This window comes from Numida meleagris, chromosome 8, assembly GCF_002078875.1.
Source record: "Numida meleagris isolate 19003 breed g44 Domestic line chromosome 8, NumMel1.0, whole genome shotgun sequence".
In the NCBI taxonomy this organism is placed as follows: Eukaryota; Metazoa; Chordata; class Aves; order Galliformes; family Numididae; genus Numida; species Numida meleagris.
The window spans coordinates 16,168,154-16,186,165 of NC_034416.1; the positions used below are offsets into that span (position 1 = coordinate 16,168,154).

Here is an 18,012-nt window from a genome sequence, read left to right on the forward strand (position 1 = left end):
TACACTTTCACTGTATTGCTGCCAGAAAAAGTAATCCAAATTTTTAGTTAATGATGAAAGGAATCTAGTGACCTAACAGTTAAGCTGGCCATCCAGAGTCAGTGGAGACAGCAGCCCCAGATGGATGCAACAAGTTGCCCTAAAGTAGACAGGGAACCTGGACAGTCTGACAGCCATAGATGTTGTGGGGAAAGTCAGCAAGATGCCACCTGAAGTAACTACTAGAGGCAAGACAAGTAAGACATCTTGCGGGGTTGGTCTCTTGTCAATGGTGACAGGACAAGGGGAAGTGGCCTCAAGTTGCGCCAGAGGAGGTTTAGGTTGGATATCAGGAAAAAATTCTGTACAGAAAGGGTTGTTAAACACTGGAACAGGCTCCCCAGGGAGGTGGTTGAGTCACCCTCCCTGAATGTGTTTAAAAACCGTTTGGATGTGGTGCTCGGGGACAGGATTTAGCGGTGGGTTGTTAGAGTTAGAGTAGTATGGCTGGGCTGCAGTTGGACTTGATGATCTTGAAGGTCTTTTCCAACCTGAGCAATTCTATGATTCTATGATTCTAACACACTTAACTAGATTTTATCTGGGAATGAAGGCAAGGCTGACCTTCAAGCTCACTTTCTAACTGCTATAATGCAAGAAGAACTTAGCCAATATTTCTATCACCTGTGACCCAAGTTGTGCTAGAAAGTATTCTACATTAAAGCGGGATGTGTGTGAGAACCATTAACTTGGACTTAATTAAAGGACTGGTCTTTTGTGGTGAAGCATTCTCTGTTGTAAGCATTCTAGGAAGCAATGGGGGCCAAGTGAAAAGGCACTGCGCACTTTCTAACTAATCCAGGAAGCAATTGAAGCAGAACTGCTTCAAAATGTATTCCCCACAGACTTCACTTTCCAAAGCTGAAACTCTAATCAAGATCACAGTAATTCACATAGAATGAATTTAGATATAGCTTGCCTAGCTTTTACTTGGGTGGAAAAAAGCCTACTTTGAGAAACTATTTGGCTGACTTCTGCCATCTGCATCAGTTCAAGGACAAAGCTGCCTTTCTGGAGTTGAAATGGTTGTATGAAGGCAGGGCTAAGATTTTTGTCTCCATTGAGCATGTTAAATAGCACATTTTATCTGCGCTGCAATAGCAGTTACTAACACTCAGCCCACAAGGTACAAGATTCATCCTGAAAGAAAACCTTGCTTAATCCCTCAAAATGAGACCATAGCCAAAGTGCATGAAGAGGTGATTGATCATCAATAACATTTTGTTCCTATCTTGCCTGAGTGCTGGAATCCTCATTTTAACATTCTTACCCTCAACCTGACTTACCCGATACCCAAACTATTCAGCAAAGCTTCAAATTTGGTGTCTACAGAGTTGACTAGGAGTTGGACTCTATGACCATTGTGGGTCCTTTGCTACTTAGAATATTCTATGATTCTATGAAAAGCATAAACAAAGTTTCCAGTGCGCACACATTCAACACCTTGTCTCCAGATGTCTACATGTTACTCCATTTGAAGCTCACATCTGCTATCATTGCATCTGTGTGTACCTGTCCAAAAACAATCAGCAAGCTTTTTGCATAGCAACTTCGACACACAGCCAGCTTTAGCCTTCAATAACTAATTAAACAATGGAAATGAAGCCTGGCATTCTGCTATGGAAGTGCCATCAGTAGAGCTAAATTAGATGTAAACTGTTATATTCTGGAATATGATAGATTCTATTCTGGAGGAAAAATTAAGAGCATTGATTTGTAATTTTATTCTTATTATCATAGAATCATAGAATCCTTAGAGTTGGAAGGGACCTCTGAGGGTCATCTAGTCCACCTCCCCTGCAAGGAACAGGGACACCACAACTAGATCAGGCTGCCCAGGGCCTGATCCAGCCTTACCTTGAAAGTCTTCAGGGATGGGGCATTATTTTTAGCAACAGATGAGCATGCAGGACATTTCTGTCTTCTCCAGAAATCCTATGTTCTATAATTCCAGTGGAGATATTCCCCAAGATGTGGTTTTTAAGTACGACAAGTAGTGCTTCCCACATTCATCTCACTCAGAAAAGACAATATTGAAATAGCCTGAAATTAAATCCCAGCCATCGAGAAGTGATTTCTGAGAGACTAGGTGAGTTCAGTATCCAGAGAGGAAGTTGCTGAGTGCTAATCTAGCATTTCAGAAGGCCAACCTACTCAGGCAAAGTAAGAGAATGCCATTAATAAAATGCCATCATTTTGATTTTCCTTAAAGAATGTGCTGAGAGCTAAAGAATGTCTTTACATCTTTAAAGGAAAAGCAGCTCGTAGAGTCTCACTTGCCTAGAAACTATACAACAGTTTGCTACTTCCTTAAATCTGAGCAAAAAAGTCAGAGAACAGCGTAACAGGAAGATCTCTCACTAGCCTAGTCAATATAAAGGGACTGGGTAGTTTTAAACAAATAAATAAATGGTTTATTCCAAAGATGTTTATGCTGAGAATACATACAAGGCTATGCATTTCTAGGTGCTCACAATGATAGCTTCATCCACATACACATCTTCTGACACATATGAGAAAAGTTGTAGAGTAGGTCCAGCATAAATACTTCGGGGATGTAAAACTGCATGTGACTCACCATTAAATCATGGAATCCAGAGCTAAGGCTGCTAGTCTCCTCTGTGTGTTCTGGATAACCTCCACTGCAGTACACAGTGCCTCTGACAGCTGCAAAAAAGATGAAGCAACATGACATCACCTTGCTTGCCTTTAAGTTTGCTGATCATTCACAGCAGTGAAAACGAGGGATCACTGAATAGCTCTGTTAAGACAACTGGGAATTCAAATGGTAAAAGAAACAATGCAGAATAACAGCCCAAATTTCACATCCAGCATGACAGCTGCTGAGCTGACCATGCCTGCTCAAAAATTGAATCTGGAGATTAAACATGAAAAATTACATTACATAGTTAATATATTCTTTTCTTGTGTGCAATTCCTTTCTCCTCACCAATACAGAAGACCTAGAAACAGTTCAAGAAAGTGGGATAAGGATGAGAAAAGGCAGGAACAATTGCTGAAGGGCAACTACAGGCACAGGGACCTTTCAGAGCAAAAGGAATGCAAATGATAGAGCTGAGACAGAAGTCTAAAATCATGAGTAGTGTAGTGAATAGAGACGGAATTTCAATCATCTGTGTGGAAAAATAAAAGAGGTAAGGAACTTTGGATGAAACCAGAAAGCAAAACCAAACCAAGCTATGATTCTGCACAGGTGTTTGGATTCTGTTGTACCTCACTGCAGAAGAGAAGGATGCTGAAAAACTACCTGGGCTCAAGTAACAATTGGATGTATTCATGGAAGAGAAGTCTTCTAGGGCTATAAAGCACAGCAGCACTACTACTCACATTAAAAGTCTTCCACTGAGAAGTGCTGGAGATTGAGAGAATATTTTAGGAGATATCACAATGTTCACACTGTTATTTTTTGTTCCTAGCCATTCATTCTGGCTATTGCCAGAAACAGGATACTGGGCAAGTCAGACATCTGTCACACCAAGCATCATCTTTGTCTTTTCAATAAATGCTTTTAAATAACTACACAGTTGGTAGAGATTGTCATCGTGACATTATTTTATGGTAAATCTGGAGTATCTCCATCATTTGGGAGCGGATCCAGGTTTCCTTTAGGTTGGAATATTTCAAATAATTACTTGACTCCTCTCAGCCAGAACATTTCAGCTGTGTACTGGATTACTCAACTTCAGTCATTGCCCAGTTGCTGAGTCATAATGTATTAAAACGGCTTGAGATTTAGAAAAGAAATAAAATAAATGAACAGCCCTTTCCCGACATACTTCTAACAAAGCTGTTTTCAACAGGATTTTTTTCAGAAAAATTAAGATTCAGATGGCACTCAGACATTTTCAAACAATGACCAAAAAGTAGAGCTAGAAACATCAGCAGAAGTCTTTGTCAAGTGCTTTTTCATTTGACCAGGACAGGCTATGAGCCAAGTAGAAAGACAGATATGAATATGGAACGTTTCTCTGCAAATATAAACAAGAAATTACAGATTATATATAAGCTTCCTACCAGCAGGAATAGTTCTGCTGTGCAGACACACGCAGAGTACACTGAGCAATGGGCTCTGTTACCACCTCTCAAGACTTCCATAAAACAGAACATTACCCTTGAGCAACAATTTAGATATAAGCTATGCACTGTTAAGCTAACCTCCAAAGCATCAATAACCCAAACACTTACAGTCCTCATGTAAGAGTACTCTCAGAACTCTAAATTCATGTGAGATTACATGTATATCAATATGGTATGTAGATCAATACGATAAGCAGATGCAGGAAATTAAGGCCAAATACATTCACATTGCACAGTCATACAAGTTGCTCCAAAGTTGCACTTCAAATACATTGACAGAATCACACTTGTTGTATTTATGTTATATTCAGAGCCACTGCACTTCTCTTTTTCAGAGCAAAGATTTTGCTGAAGAGCACTCTAGTGCATGCTCACAGTTTACTTTTCTAACAGCGCATGTGAGAGTACAGAAATAATTTCTGCATTGCATATACAGCGATCTAGTGTTCAGAGAGGACCTGTATAAGTGTTCATAAATATGCAGCCTGGGGGGAAATGGGAGTTTTGAGACTTCAGAAAACCTGAATAATTGTTGATGTTCATCAGGTTTGGGATGTGTCTAGACTGGCTTACCGCAGTAGTGTCTATTGCTAGTTTTTAAGCCTAGTTTTCACGTTACAAAACATAATAGTGACAAATCTGAAACTCCTCTAAATACAAAAGAACCCTACAAAGCACATCTCTTTTATTTGACAATTTCTAGTTTAATTTGAAAAATTGCTACAAAAACTTTCTATTTTGAATTTGATGGATGCAATTTCTACTTTTATATCCATCTTTGTTATTTTTTTTAAATATATATAAACCTTATCGCAGTCTAACATTGAATTAAATCTTTATTTTCTTCCAAAATTGCTTCAGAATTATCACCAGGAGTTTCAAAACCAATTATTATTTGATGTTCACACCTCCAAAACACTCACGGGTACAGAATTTCTTGGAATAGCTGCATTTTAAATCTGCGTAGCAAAAGCCAGTGGGAGAAGACCAGTTCAACTTTTTATGCTAACCTGTGAGAATCAGAAGAACAGCAGACACTCCCAGAGCACCCTGTAAAACTCTTCAGCTCTTCTAAATACTGTCTTTCATCAAAGGTTTAAACACAACTGCTGTAAGAGGCCCCACATCACTAGTTCTGTGTTAGCACTTGGTGCTTAGCACTTTGAGAGGGCCTTGAAACTCTTCGTGATAAGAGTGAGTTCAAAATGAGACCAAGATTGTCTCTCCCAAACTTGTAACAGTACAATCTGAAAAAACCTCGTGCTTCAACAGAAGTTTCTTTTGTAAGGTTTTTATATTACATATTAATTTTATATTACACTGAGTTTAGGTCTCAGCACCACGTAAAGCTGGAGGTCAATGAGGATTAAACGACGCTGCCATCAGAAAACCACACTTCCACTAAATATAAGATGCTTGGTTGGAAGAGCTGTGTTCAGATAAAGTGACTGTTGCAGTTCTCTGGTTGAAATGTTTCTGCACAAAGAGGAATCGATTGCTCCTCCACGTCACAGCAAGGGCCTCTCCAGTTTGGTTTTGCTCTGCCTCCCGTACAGCAGTTATCTCCCAGGCACAAGGCTAGCAGACACTTTAGGGATAACCTCTCACACTACTTCCTACTGGAAATGTTTCATTTGAAAAAAAAAAGAAAAAAAGAAAAAAAACAATAATTATGAAGGAGAACAAGGAATCCAGTCCAAATTTCTTTTGTTAGGCTTTTGTGGTTCTGGTTTGCTTATTTTGGGGGGACCAAAAGAAAAGCACAAACCACCAAACCACTCTCCCACCCAGAACTGTTGCTGGTAGAGTCTACTGAGGCATGTGTGGGTAAGCCCAGAAGAGAGAGGTACTTCTATGGGAAGTAACAAATCTGCAGAATGCAGATGTTAAAAACAAAATCCGTGACAAACCAGTCTGACACCTACACGAAGCTGAAATCTTGGTGCACAATTAGTGAATGCTCTGCTTGCAACATACACAGAATTCAAACAAGAGAGTCTGTGGGATGCAACTCAGAAAGGATTTTTCTCTGTCAGGTAAACTATGTCAAGGCAAGACTGCTAGCAAGTTTTCTTTTGTCTTGCTTCAGTTTGATGCATATCTGTTAGTCAGTTTTTAATTTACCTAAGCAGCACACAGAGGGCTAAGCGTAGGAGGCTTTTGCATACTTAAATACTATAAAAAGAAAGCCTTAGTACTGCTTCTGCACAATAATAATAATAATTTATCACTTCTTCAAGGATGTTTATGGTGGTACACAACTCATGTCATTGTCAAATGCAATAAAAACACCGAGTAACAAAACAAGTTTTCCTATATTTCCAATCAATTTAGAAACTCCAAATAACATAGCCAAGCAGATTTTATTAAGTATTTTCATTTACGATGGAAGAGGTACATCTCTGCCTCTGTACTCATTAGCAATAAAAATTATAGCCCCAAATACAACAGAATAGCCAAACAAATATAAAACTATCAGGTAGCAAGAGCTCTGACCAAACAGCTTTATCCTTTCTGACAGCTCCCAAACAAACCTCACCCTCCACATTCTGGGTCCATCTCTAAAAGCTGGACTCTGCATTTTGTTCTGAAGCTCAGCCCTGCTAAACCCTGCTTGAGGAGTGAAGTAAATCCCAGACTCTGAAGGCACTCTCTGGACCGCATGGACAAGTCAGCATGAGCACTGCTGGTGACTTCAACTGCAGCCATGCAAGAGACTGCATCTAAGCACCTGTTTTAAGCAACATCCATCTTTTAACCAGCCCCTCATATTACAGCCAGTGAATGAATATACCAGAGCACCTGTGCAACCTGCTCAAAAAGCAATCAAACAGGTCATCCAGCTCAGCATTAGCAGCTGTTTGCAGATGGATTTCTTGAGAGCTCCCAACACAGAACACCTCTAGGCTTTATGCGATGAAGACAAGAGGTAATGAAATAGAGAAGGTAATGGTTGTAACTTTTCAGGCGACTTTGATATGCGCCTACACAGTCAGAATTAAAGTGCTCATCACCCAAAGATGACCATCCCAGCTTTAAGCTAGAAAGTCCAAGCGCTGCCCTTAGCATAGTCCCAACAGCAAGGACCCCAGCAAGAGGTGGAAATTCCTCTTGGACACCAGGAAAACCTTCAGGGAACTACACCATCCTCCACCTAGTTCTGTCAACACCATCTGCTCTGCAGCACAGAGCCCAGTTAGCCTACACTTGCACAGTGGAGCATTGCTGCAGGCAGCGTGGTGAACCCATGCAAGAAAATGAATGAGAAAACACAACTTGGCATTTGTTCCATTTTAGAGGAACTGCAGCAGTACAAGTACTAGTAGATGTCCCATTTGCCAGCTGTGCATTACAGCTATCATTTGTTACTCCTATTCTAGCTCTCTGGCAGCTTCTCTAGTCCCACAGTTAACCTGCAAAAGAGCAGATGGCTGAGATGCAAACCAGTCTTCCTTACCACTTCCTTATGATGTCAGTGAGGGTATTGCCCCCAGCAGGGGCAAGGGGCAAACATTTTGAGGAACGAGCAGCATTGCTACCTTTTCACTTCAACCCCTGACATGTTCGTGGGCTAAGGACAGCAATGTTGCAGGCACTCCAGAGTATTTCAGTCACAGATTTATTCCTGGCATACCTGAGAAGACACTTAACCACAGGAGAGCACCAAAAAAATGCACCCTCACTGCGGACAACATCTCAAAACAGTTTGGTCCTGAGAACAGTGACTGGTGAATGGATGTTGATGAAAGATGAATGCAACAGCGAACGACAGAAGCAAAGGAAATAAACTGAGAATCACTGGGACACTACAATTTCCTATCCTCTCAACTAAAAGGAGAACGTTAGCCTCACAATCAATCACTGCAAGGATTGCCAGTACTGGAGAGGACCATTTTAAACAGGTGCTGAAGACACGGTTCCTGTAAGACCGTTAGCATGTACTTTTGCTTGAAGAAGAAACTGGCAGTTTCCCCAGCAAAGGATTTAGTGTACACCTTCTTGGGATTTCTCTACAGGGGTAAGGCTTTAAAGTGCAAACCTCCACAGAGTTAGAAATGCTATCTCAAAGAGCTGGAAAGCAAAAAGAAGGTCTGAGCAGTGGTTGTTCCAGAATATAGGCAGATATGAACACTGTCCTTTTCCAGGAAAGAGGTATGCATGGGCCATTCAGAGAATAACATGTTATACTTGCATTTCATGGAAAGGAGAGAAAACCTTCTTTGCGCAGCACTTTGGATAATCCTTCCTCTGTTCTCATAAATCTGGCCACAACACTTCAGTGGGTTTTCTGGCTCTTCCAAAAGATGGGAGAAGGTTTGGAAAAAATGCCGTATTTTTCATTGAGAGGCCACGCAAAGGGTTTTTCAAAAAGTCTCCACCACGTGCATTTGAGTTGTTGACTGACCTTCAAAACATAAATGTCAGGTATTTTTAATCATCGGAATCAAAAAGCTGGAAAATAATTGTCTGGTTTAAGAACCATTACGTTCTAATAAAAAGATTATCATAGCTAGCAGAGTCTCTCTTCCAAGTACTCCAAAAAGATGCCTATTTTGCTATCACTAAATGAGGGGAAAAATGTATTTTCACCACTAAAAGAGTAAACAATGTTATGCAAGGGTATGATTTTATTTCTGAAGGGCGTTTTTAAACTAAAACTTAGCATGTAATGCTGAAGCTACCCATGAATGCTGCATTTTGTTAATTTCAGACAGTAATGTTCAACGGCTTGAAAATTTTTAATGAGAACCGCCATCTCTGTAGATTGAAGACCTCGAAAAGCAGAATGTAAAGCTGATGTCTTGTTTAGCATCTGAAAAAGTGGCTCCACCTTTAAGCAAACGGAAATTCTCAAACTTAATTTCTGTCCTTTTGGCTGCTGTGTGCTGCGGCATCCCACTAAGATGTTCTGCTCCAAACCACACAAAGGTGTGCAACGAGGATAGATATCCTTTCTAGATACAAACAAAAGATTTGTTATTACCTTTTAGCAACAGAGAAAACTATGCCTTATTTTCAAACTGAAGTTGAAGCCCTTGAACACCAACAAGTGCATCTTCCCTTGTGATCATCTGAACTAGCAATGCAGACTGTGAAATCAAGTTCTCATTATCAGATAACTGCAAGAAAGTCGAGGGGAAATTTAGACTGGATATAAGGAAAAGGTTGTTTACAGTAAGAGCAGCGAAGCACAGGAACAGGTTGCCCAGAGTGATGTGGATTTAAGGTCAGGCTGGATGGGGCTCTGAGCACCTGACAGGGCTGTAGATGTCCCTGTTCACTGCAGGGGAGTTGGACCAGATGGCCTTTACAGGTCCCTTTCAACTCAAAAGGTTTTACAAATACTAAAAGCTACATGATTCCTACATTCCAGCACAGAAGAAATGGGTCATTAGAGAGATCAAAGAAGGTGGCTAAGCAATAATAAAAGAGCTTATAAATTTTATGGCGTGTCAGGTTTGATCTGATATCTCACAACTAATTCCACATTTCTTGCGTTGGCAATACATCTGTAGAACATGAGCTGAATTCTCATGCGAGCGCATTAGTTTCTCTCACTCTGAGAGGTGAAGGGCCCTGGCGAAATTTAGTGTATCCTTGCTAGACTTGGTACTGGTCACTGAAAATCACAAATACATTAAGTAGATTTCTAAAAATAAGAGCTTAGTGCCGCTTTTGTGCCCTTGTTCCTAGGAGAATATTAATATTGTAATAGTTGGGGATGGAAAACCCAGAAGTCCATATCTTAATATTCTCTGACCGGAGTTATTTTCACTTTTATACAATACAATTTTAAAACCTTAGAGAGTCATGAAAACAAAAATGACAGCTTCTAAATGCATTCATAGAAGTTATAATAAAAACACACATTTCAACAGTTTAAATGTCAGCCTGTCTTGTTACCTATAATCACAGTGATTGAAGTTTCTGTAGTTCAAAGGCAATAATAGCAGTGATATAACAAGGAAAACCTATTGCAGTTCATTAGTCACGGTACATTAGAAGAAACAGATTATTGTGCAATTTTATGGTCATTTAAAAAAATGGTGCTTTCTTGAAACAGAAAGTCTCAGGAGATTAATATTTCACTCATTTTTCAGAGGCTGGATAAGCTGTATGTAGAAAACTAGCGAAAGCAAGCAGGCCGTGCAGAGGGAAGGAAGGAGCGACTGGAAGCTGCACACCCAGTGCAGCTTCAGCATCACGCTTTGTTTGTAGCGCCTGACCTACATCTGCGTATCCAAACACTTCAGGGGAGGGGAGAGCTCAACAGCTTGATCCGCATTTGAAAGATGTGATACACACCTCTGTGGAGAACAGTAAACAAGCAGTGTAGGGAGAACTTAACAGATTTTTTTTCCTCCAACGATTTCGAGCAATGTTACATCCTTCCAGAAGGCGACATGTATCAGTGTAATTTATGGGGATCTCTCCAAAAGTTATGCCTCCTATTTATTTCCACGGAAATCACAACGGTATTTGATAAAGAAAATTCTCAGCTACAAAGCATTATTTTCAAACACAGTCACCACCACTAGCTGCACATTTGCGGTGAGCACACCGCACTTGTAAGCAGCTGCATGGCTGTCTGGAGCATGGCTTTTCTTGTAGCAGTCACCACCGCTGAAACGCACCGCCCACCCCTCACACCCACTGCTTGGCCTCCAGAACCATTCAAAAAGCATCAATGAACATCCACAGGTGTCAGTTCTTTCACATGAAGGAATTCAATGACACCTCTTTGCTCCATATGCACTTCCATGTCAGATGCCATCTGTCACATAGCCACAAAATGTAATGGGATAGCGGTGGGAAGGTTCAGCCTCAACTGCCATCTGCCTCTGATATTGTGGGCCATCATAAAATAGGAGGCATTACTTTTGGAGCAGTCCTCACACTTGCTCTAGGATGAAAATAGGGCTTACGGCTCAATTGTAATTAATAAAATGATGAATCCTGCACTTGTAAGCTAAACTGAATCATTGTGTAGTAAAAAAAAAAAAAAGATGAGATTAAGCAGAAGCTTAGCTTTGTGATTTTAGTCAGTTCAATCATTGTGGAAAGAAGGGGTTGGGGAGAGGGTGAGAGAATGGGACAGACAGACACCGCTCTGATGTGGATATCAGTTAAGTACTTTAGGATATGCATCCAGCCATCAAGAAAGGAAACACAAGATATATTGAGTTCAGACAAGTATTTTCATTTGTGATACTTTTCATAGATTGGTTTTAGATTTGTATAAAGTGAAGCACTTTTTTGGAGGACGGATGGAGGGAGCTCAAACCCAGTTTGGCATATAGAAGGATCATCGCTTCGGAACGAGTCAGCGTTAGAAAAAAATTATGTTATAAAAACCATCTGTTCAGTTCTGAAAAGCAACTAAAAAAGAGAGGAAACATCAGGAAAGGTTAGGACAGAAGTAAAAACAAAAGAGAAACGCGATTCATTCCATGTCTTGAGTGCTCCAACAACCTCTGGTTGCCCTACTTTAAAATGAATGGAGCAGAAATAGGAACCTTGCAGAGAAGAGATGATCATCAAAAATGTATTATAGCCTGCAAAAAGAAAAGAGTGGGGATATGGCAGAGTTCTATAAAATCACGAATAGCATAAAGAGGGATGGAGAATGGCTGCTTAGCGTGACTTTCAGCAGAAGAATCAGCTGGATCACAAGAACTGCCAAGCGGCTGGCACGGCGAGCAGGAAGCAGTTCATGGTGCCTGTAAGCGAGCTGCCACCTCCCTGCTGCAAGATGCTGCGGATCGTAAAGCAAGCTCAGAAGAGGGAACAAAAATCACAGCCCATCATGTCATTTCAGGTACAAAGGCAAAACTTCTTGCTCAGGAAATACTGAGGGTTGCTTGAGTATGGGAGCGTGTACGCAGCTAATGGAATCACATGCTTGACCTTTCTTCGCACTCTTCTCCAGGTATCTGCTGGCGCCTGCTCTTGGAGGCAGGACAGGGCTGCCGAGGGGAGCTGTCACCTGCCTCTGCCGACTGCCAAATGCCACCACAAAAAAGCAGCATTAATTACATCCAATTTAAGCGTTGCTACTAAATGAAGGATTCAAAGTGAAAGGCTGAATAAGCTGTAGACCAATGTAAGAATACGTCTATGGAGAACGGTCCATTTTCTTTTCAACCAGACTGTGATACAAGGTAAAATAATTCTCACTAAGTTTTAAATTATAAATGATACGGTGAATTATTAATGTTAAAGGTGCACTAACCTCTATTCTGAAGTTCCACCGCTCTGCTCCCTCTGTTTAACATTTCTTTGGCAACTCAGGCCAGCTTCACTGGAGGTAAGAAGCAGCAACCCCTTTTTATGCTGCAATTCAGAGCACAGAGCCTGCACACAGACATCTAACCTGGGAGCTCCTCAGTCTCCAGCGAGGATGGTACATGACGACCAGTACCAGAACTCACAAAAGTTTAACCCAGTGGCAGTGATTCATGCCACTGTCCAAGATCTTTACAAGCTGCAATGAATCATACTGAAAGCAAAGCAAACATACAAATTAAGTGCTTAGTCTCGCAAGCATCTGGCACCTGAGCTGAAACTGCTCCTGTTTGATCTAGGTGTTGTATTTCTCCAGAGGGGAGGCAACGAGGTGGGCATCAGTGACATATTTACAGCTCTCCACCTCCTCTTGCAGTTTAAAGCCTTCAGCAATGGCTCCCAAGCAAAGAAACTGATGTGGGCAGTGCTACAGTACGCCACGCTCCGCAGCGCCCACCTCCTGCTCCACTGCCCTGGGAGCAACTTTCCCATTCATACTGGAAATATTTGTATCTCCTTCTGCATTACTGCAGATATTTTCACACGCTGGAGAAATTCCAGCTGGGGAGCACAGGAAATTACAAGAGTCTTAGTGGGAGAGAAGAGTAGCACTATGTCTTCTATAACCAACACATTTCCCAGATCCCTAACCACCGTTTTAAGACTACATATTTAACTTCACTCAGTATGTAAGATCTTCTTGATACTAAACAGTCATTCAAAAGCTGAGAGCTAAGAAACCACACGCCATGCAGAAACCAGCCTCTGTTCAAGTTAAAGCTACGTTGCTACATTATGTGTGAGTAGAATTTTAAAAATCTGGATATTTTCTACTCCTCTACTATGCAAATTAACTGCACCATGCACAACTCAATTGCTTATTCCAACAACAGCAGGAAACCCAGGTAAGCTAATGCATCTTTTTTTTTTTTAATTTACTCTTCAAATTTCATGATCACCCACAGCACGTTACATTGCAAAGGACTACAAGCTGACAGCACGCAAGGTGAGGATTCCATTGCTTGCAACAAGCATTGCAAAACTGGCAAGAAAATGACAGTTTTAAAAGCTAATTGCTTTAAAATAAAGATACTATTATTATGGTAAATTGTTCTTGGGTTTTCTTCTTGGGCAAAGCCTTAAAACATCTCCAACAATCAGCAAAGCCCTCTCAAGAGCACAGTTTTATATATGTCATTATGAACCACAGACAATCACCCACTTCTGAAAGGGTTAAGAGACATTTAAGCTTTTGTAATCAAACATGGAAATGAAACCACCTTGTGGCATTTACTACCTTGATTAAGTAAGACTGCTCTTTACAGCTAGGCAGTCTTGTAGAACTACATTACCACCTTTTTTTCAGTCTGTTTATGTAGCTCTACCATCATTGCTAAGACTCTGCAGAAAGCACAGTCCACCTCCCTCACAAAGTCTTCCCTGGTTGGCAGCTCCAAAGGACAGTACGCAACTAAAAGGGCCTTACATTTCCCACAGCTTCCCTTCGTTGTCATATGACAGAGATAAAACAATGGCAAGAAGTTAGAAATTATTTAAGTGTTTGCATCCTTTCAAAGCCAATTTGCTTGAAAGGCCTTCTTTCTTTCCCAAAAGGGTGGTATTGTTTTAAGCACAATCTTTGGTCCTAGGATCTACTCAGGGCTTAGATCCTATCTGAGCAAGGATTTAGATGGCCCTAGCATCTACTCAGGATGCTCAAAGAAGAGTTGAATCTGTTCTCAACTGCTGATGAAACATTCTTAGAACAAAACAAGGGTGACGCAGCTTGCTCTAATGTACATGCAACATATTTATTTTGTGGAACATAAAGAAGCACTGGGAATGCCTGCCAAGAAAGAACAAGATAATGTGAATTTTTCAGCAAGTGCTAGGTCAGAATAGCTATTTCCCTTGAAGTTGTTGAGAAATGCATCAGAAGAGGTTAGAAGACTAGACTGAGGTGGTCTCAAACCACACTGGACATCTTATTTGCTAACAACAATCATAAGGAATCATTCCACTATATGCAAGTCATTCAGTTTCATCTTGGAAGGCACGTGTAGCCCTTTCCCATTGCCCATATCCCTTCCATTTCCCAAAAGTATTACAGCAAAAGCATGAGTAGCACAATGTCTTTAGATAAGAGAAAACTTCTGGGAAAAGAGATTTACTGAAGAGGAGGATGCTGTAACAGATGGAACCAAAGTAAAAGACTTAAATATTTTTTTATTGGCAACGCTTCAAGGTTTTTTGGTCAAAGAAGCCTCAACCAAAACAATGTTACAATATGAGTTTCAGTAAGATCTGACGGAAAATTATGTATTCCCAGTGCTGTATTTCTACTATGTGGAAGGTGGTCAAGCGATGAAAAACAGATTCTGAAAAGCTGTTGATCTTTCACTCCTTTACAGTGAATTTTTAATAATTTTGTTTCTGTTCCTCTCATCCACTTTGTATCAGAAAAAATATTTCCTAATGTCCTTTTCAGATTTTCAGCTGTGCAAGGTAATATCTGAGTAACAGCTGTACTGCATGTTATATTTGACAGTCATTGAAGTCAACTGGCTTTAAACATTTCACAGCTGCGAGACTGGCCGACTTCATATCCTCCTTTGACATGACATGACATGCATGTGCAAACATAAAATAGACGTGATATTTGCAGCTAAAAACGTATAAGAGAATCAAGATACATTACCAGATGATGATTTTCCATTTGTTTTCCACTGGTTTTGAGGTTTTTCTTTTTATAGGTATTGGATCTCCTAAAGAAGACAACACAACTGAACATGAAGATAATGCTCTGCTCTATCCAGATGTATGCATGCACAACTAAACAGATTCCTCTGCCAGGATGCAGAAACAAAGGAGGAATGAGATGAATGTGAAACACCCCTCATAAACTTCAAAAGTTGATTAGAGATTTTATTTTAAAAATAATTCTCTAAACATTGCAGGAAATCTTGCTTAGCCACTGACTGATAAGGAAAAGGCCACTGACCAAAACTGAAAGCAAAACCCTAGATGACTACAGATTTGTTTTCTTAATGATGCAACAGACACTGACCACAAACTGATTTTTGGATTTGAGCTACTCGCATGTGGAATGTATCTCTAGTTCTGCCACAAAACCAGCCTTGGTGGTGGTGGGTTTTTTGTTTGTTTTTTTTTTAAATCTTCATTACTGTTATCTCCAGCTTTCTTATCAGCCAGCAACTGACAAAAAAAGTGAAACAGAAATGATTCATATGCACTGGGAATAGATGCAAGTGCTACTTTGTTTTAGAGCTGTTCTCTTCTTCCTGACAAAAACACCTGCTGAACTATATTTAGTGTTTATCTCCTTCTGGATATGTCAGGTTAGCACAGAAAGATCTAATCCATAGATTCCATGGTCCAGACTGCTTAAAGTCAGAAAGGAAAGAGAAGTGTTTGTTTATATAGCAGGATCCTTAATAATGGCAGACATCACATTCTTACACCACAGAATCACATCTTTCGCAATGTAGAATCACATCTTTATGGTGCGAAACAAACAATACCACAAAATTGTTCAGGACATTTTCTTTCTTCCACAGCATGGGAAAAAGACAAGAGGATTTTTTAACACAGCCTCTGTTACTGAAATGATTAAATATCATTCCAACATACTCGTATCTGGATCCTCAGTAACTCCTTGCAAATATCTCATTGCATCATTATATTTTCAATGTTGGACTGTTCTTGAAAGGTGCTAGGAAAAATGTTTATTCATAGTGCAAAGCTATACCCTTTCTGTACGTTTGCCCAATCTCAATGCAAACTCAAATGCTAATAGAACATTCCGAATTATTTTTAAAATTTTAGATAGAATCCAAGTCCCATATTTTTGGTTTCTTCTAAAATTAACATTCAAGGACCAAATCCTGTAAAATTTGTCTCACAAGTAACTCATAAGAATGCAAATAAATCCTTTCAGTTCTGCAAAACAGACACAATACAGATACTCCAGCAATTACACATTCCCCTTTCAAACGACGCATTTCAGGTTAGCTTAACTGTAACAAGAATGGATGTGAACTAAACCTTTCCCTTAGGAAGTTAATACCCAGGTATTTTCTTCCCCAGAAAATTTTGGAGAAGTACATTGTGTATTTATATACTTAACAAAAAAAAAAAAAAAAAGAAAGTGTCCTTAATTCTTTTTTGAGGATTTGATCCCTCTTTGAGGATTAAAAGGAACATAGCCTTCCACTGTGCAATACTTGTATCTGGTCATCTACAACTTCCAAACCACAACACGTACAGTGCAGCATTACCACTTATCTGACCTTTTCTGTCTTTGTTTTTAACATGTACATCTTTTCACTGCAGGACAAAACTCTATTTTTATAAAGATGGTCACGCTAAGCAGGTGCTACAGCCTGGCACAATGAAAAAGTTATTTTACCTATGGAATGGACCTTGTTCAGCATACCAACTGCTGCTTGGAAATCTGTGCTTTGAAAACAATTAAGGATTTTTTAATTTTTTTTTTTTACTCTTTTTTTTCTTTAGTTAAAGCCATCAAACATTGTTTCGATTACTCTTCCGGGTACTGTCATCTTACCTCGATTCCTGAAAGTTTCCTATGGTTTTACTCATTAAACACTGACATTTGGGATCTCTGCATTTAGCTACATGCACAACAGCACTGAAATCTTGCTTCCAGATACTTTTAGATGAACATCTGTCCCTGATGTTCGCTGCTAGAAAACATCAGCTTTACAGTAACTTTCATAAAAGTACATCTCACACAAAAACAAGATCAAGAGCCCAGCCTTGCGTCAGAAGATATTTTTGATAACTAACAACACCTTTAAGTTGAAGTGTAGTACACATTTTTGCTGTTTCCCTCTGCATTGTTACAAACCTGACGTTGCAGTGCATTTCTCCTGTGCTCCGTGGCGCTTATATACTTGCATGATGTATTATCACTCAGTGATTATTTCTTTCAGCTCTGTTCCAAGGCCGAGAAAAGAACTTGGCTTGGAGCTGCCATGGCACTGCAGCCAAATGGTTACAAGAAGCAATTGGGCAACAAGCATGAATGGTCTTTTCATCACTTTTATTTAAGATTATATTGGTGAGGGATTATTTTCCTCCTGTTTAAACTCCATACACAATTTTGCATGGCACATCTCACCAGCACACAGTAACAAAATGCAGCGTTTCCAAGGGAAACAAAAGGGAGCATTCCCAGAGGGCTGAAGCAAGGTGGTAGCACTGAGGATACCTGTGCTCACCCAACATACGAGGGCTGCTGTCGTTGCTATGTCATCTCAGCTTGGAAGAGGCCAAAAAGAAAGTAGTAGGATGAGAATAAGAAAGGATAGGATGAGAGGGAGCGGCTTCAAGTTGCGCCATGGGAGGCTGAGGTCGGATATTAGGAACAATTTCTTCTCAGAAAGAGCAGTTCGGCGCAAGCACAGGTTGCCCAAGGGGGTGGTGGAGTCAGTGTCCCTGGAGGTGTTTAAAAAATCATGGAGATGTGGTACTTGGGGACATGGTTAGCAGGCATGGTGGGAGCGAGTTGATGGCTGGAACAGATGATCTTAGAAGTCTCTTCCA

At 40.2% G+C, this 18,012-nt stretch overlaps 1 protein-coding gene across 1 annotated transcript in view; it reads right to left on the reverse strand.

The window, feature by feature from the left end:
• GRIA3 (glutamate ionotropic receptor AMPA type subunit 3) overlaps positions 1-18,012 on the reverse strand; it is a 433,486-nt gene that overhangs the window by 295,088 nt on the left and 120,386 nt on the right. Inside the window, exon 2 of the mRNA XM_021405730.1 lies at positions 2,618-2,706. The gene's annotated coding sequence lies outside the window, so the exon portion shown is untranslated. The remainder of the gene's footprint in view (positions 1-2,617; positions 2,707-18,012) is intronic.